The 3,599-nt window shown below is 33.0% G+C and overlaps 1 long non-coding RNA gene across 1 annotated transcript; it reads left to right on the top strand.

The window, feature by feature from the left end:
• Positions 1-2,337: 2,337 nt before the first annotated feature.
• Positions 2,338-3,599, top strand: LOC120171872. The gene is made up of 2 exons (XR_005520907.1): positions 2,338-2,829; positions 3,186-3,599. It is a non-coding gene; the product is annotated as an uncharacterized LOC120171872 (long non-coding RNA).

Raw genomic sequence — 3,599 nt, 5'->3', positions numbered from 1 at the left:
GGTTCAGGTTCTGGGTTCACTATATGCTGGGTTCGACTCTAAAGTAATAGGTTCTCAAATTGTCCTTGTCGATGCCCCCTTGGGCTACCACGCCCTCAATCCTGGCCCATCACAGGCTTTTGAGATCGAGTTCAATTCAAGGGAACATACCTCTTTATGTCCATGCAGAGGTGAATACCATTACAAGGACCATAAGGCGTGAGCTCCAGGAGCAATCCACTATCCCACGCGGTGGTGAAAAACCACACGAGGGAGTAGGTTCTCACTCCTATTTAATTTGGACGGAGAGATGTTTTAGCTCATGTCATGATAATGCAAAAGTGCAGTGTGTGAGGAAAAGCAAAAAAAATAATACATAGCACACAAACTCTTTCCTCAAACCCAAAAAACACACGAATAATCTGAAAACATTAACAAAAAGTCAATACAACTATTTAGTAGTTAATCAAATTATAAATCAAAATGAAAACAAAACTAATTTAAAACCAAACAAGGGATCAAAGACCAAATTAAAACGAACTTGTAACTTTCATTTGCAAAGACAATTAACTAATTGAATATCGGTCTGACTCTCTAAAAAAGGTCCCCATCAGAGTCGCCAAGCTATCGAAATGATTTTTTCTTAAGTGAGATTTTAAAAATCACACTATTTTTAATTATCTCTTTATGATTAATTTTTTAATTAAAAATATTGTGCTTAAAAAAATTTCCCGGTTCAAAAAATTTGGGATTCTCCTTATGATATAAAAACATAAGGTTCGAGGAGTCGCCATCAAGCTTTGATTAGGGTGTGATTGGGCACCCAAAAACATTTTGTCATTTTAAATAAAAATTAATTTTAATTAAAACAACAAATTGAGGTCTGCATTACCAAAATTCGAGTTCGGGAGTCGGTTACGCGTGGGTAAGGATTAGCACCTCCACAGCACCCTAAATCGATACCTAGTCAATTAATTAATGTCTTTGCAATGAAATTTACAAATTCAAATTTAATTTAGTTTATGATCCCATAAAACAACGAATTGTGAATTTTAAAATGAAACCTGATAATATTTAATTATTTCCTATCGAGAAGAAACATACCCCTCATAACTTGAGGCAATCAATTCTTACTCCAATTGAAATAAAGAAATATTATAATTTCTTTATAATATTCAAATGCACCCAAAACAAATTAAATTAAAATTGCCAAGCCTTTTTAGAAAGATAAAGAATATTCGATTATTTAAAAATATCGAGATCGGATCTTAGATAAGTTCTAACAATCTTTTCTCAAAAAATTTAATCGACCATTTCTTCTTCTTTCATTTAGAGTTTAGGGTTTAGGGTTTATTAGAGATTAGGGTTTTTTAGGTTTCACTATTGGGATACACTTTCAATTTAAAATAGTCAAAAGCTTCTCTCTAATAAGTTAAGACAAACCCCTTAAACAATTTTAAATTAAACGGGTATTACCCTTAATCCGATTATGTATTTATAAGTCAAATTATGCGTATGAGGTTAACATGCAAATTACAACACTACTAATTAATAAAATGATACAAGTAATCAAAAAAATGTAAATGTAGAAAAATAATATTAAATTTATTAAATATATTAAAAACCAATAAAATTTACAGTTCAATTAAAAAATATATGATCTAATTACTTAAAAAAATGCTAATATCCATGAGGTTATTTTATTTTAAAAAATTTAAATGAAATCAAAATTTAAAACCATTAATCAATATATATATATATATATATATATATATATATATATACATATGTAACAAATTAATTAATATTAAGTATTAAAAATTATGCTTAATATAAATATAATTCAATAATACCTATATGGAACCTATTTAATCGAATACAAACTTTGTACCCTAATACAACTATATGAAGATTTTCATGAAAATATAAAAACATAATGACTAAAAATAAATGGGTAAATAACTTTAAGATTAAATCATAAATTGAACAGAAAAACAGTCATAAAACACAAACAACACATTTCATGTACTAAAATGAAAATAAACCCATAACTGAATGTAGGACTAAACTGTAACCTTCAAAAGAAACATATCAAATGTATAAAAAAAAATCAAAACAACTAAATTCCAAGATTAAAATCAAATGCGTTTACAATATAGAGATAAAATTAAATACATAAAAGCTTCGATCGAAGGGCTAAAACATAACAAGTTAAATCTAATAGACCTCCAGTGTAATTAACCCATCTATCCTAAAACACGGGTTGTCCTCCCTACTCCAAAGTGTTACCATTTTGGCATTGTCCAAAACGACGCTATCTTGGTCACTGCATATATGTGACAATTAGGGTAAAATATTTACTCTAAATCACTTTTTACCAACCTCAAAACCACTCTCTCTGCTTTCTCTCAAACCACCCCTTCTTATCTCCTTCTTTTCCCCCTTTGATCAAAGGCCAACGCCACGGCCACCGCCCCACGCAGGCTCTGACGAAGAGCCCAAAAGGCCCGATGACAATCCCTAACCTTAGATCTTTCTCCTCTTACCCAAAAACCTTAGACCTAAGCCTTCCAAAACAAAAAACCCACTCATTTTCTATTTGAAACCAGACAACAAACCTTAAACCTCCTTATCACCACAATTCTCCAGCTCCAACGAAGAGTCGAGAAATCTAACCCAAAACCTAAAAATGAAACCCTCACCTTAGACCTAGGCTTTACAGAAAAAACCCCCTTTTTGAAATTAAAAGAGATTAAATAACAAATGCTAAGAGACTTGATGGATTACCCTTGGCGGCTCAACGGATTCTGGGCACTTGGCACTGGTGACAGAACCCTTCGGGTAGGAAAGGTATATCCTTTTCTTTTTTCACTCTTCTTTTGGGTTTCTGCACAGTCATAAAAAAAAAAGAAATCTCTTTGTTTTTCTTTCCTTTTTTTTCTCTTTTGTTTTCTATCTGGGGTTTTTCGTTTTTGGTTGCTAATGGTTTCTAGGTTTTTTTTGTGTTTGATTTCTCTCTAGTTTTTCATAGCTTGCTGATAGGGTTTTTGGTTGCTAAATATATCCCCTTTGCTGATGATTTTCTCACTCTTTTTGGTTGTTAATTACCTCTGTCCTTTCTGTTAATCTTTTCATTTTCATCTGCCTTGCTGGAGATTTCTACGTTGCCAGGGAATCTGTTTTTTTTCCTTATTTGTTTGTTGCAGATACAAAGGAAACCGTTTAGGACAAACGAGGACATTTGGCCTTTTCGGGTGGAACTTGGTCGTTGGATCGCTGACTAGATCCATAGGTTACCATAACGCGGCAGCAGCAGAACGTGATGTTAGGGTTAACAGGCCCTAACCCCAAACCTATCCAGCCATTGATCTCACGATAGATCCTATGGTGCACATTGAACGACGGTGAGAACTCCATCAGAGAACCCTACTGGGTTTAGGGTTCTCACAAGTGGCATTGGGCTTCCATTCAATTCGGGTTTGGTAACTGGGTTGTTAATGTGTGCTTTTGGGCTCCTAACAACTGGGTATGGGTTGGGGTAATTTGTAACTGATGTAGACATTTAACAGAGAAGAAAGAAAATTAATAAAATTTAATGCATTTTAAATTAACGTTATACA

This window comes from Hibiscus syriacus, unplaced genomic scaffold (genome assembly GCF_006381635.1).
Source record: "Hibiscus syriacus cultivar Baekdansim isolate YM2019G1 unplaced genomic scaffold, ASM638163v2 tig00111837_pilon, whole genome shotgun sequence".
NCBI lineage: Eukaryota > Viridiplantae > Streptophyta > Magnoliopsida > Malvales > Malvaceae > Hibiscus > Hibiscus syriacus.
This window is presented reverse-complemented; position numbering and strand designations above follow the sequence as displayed.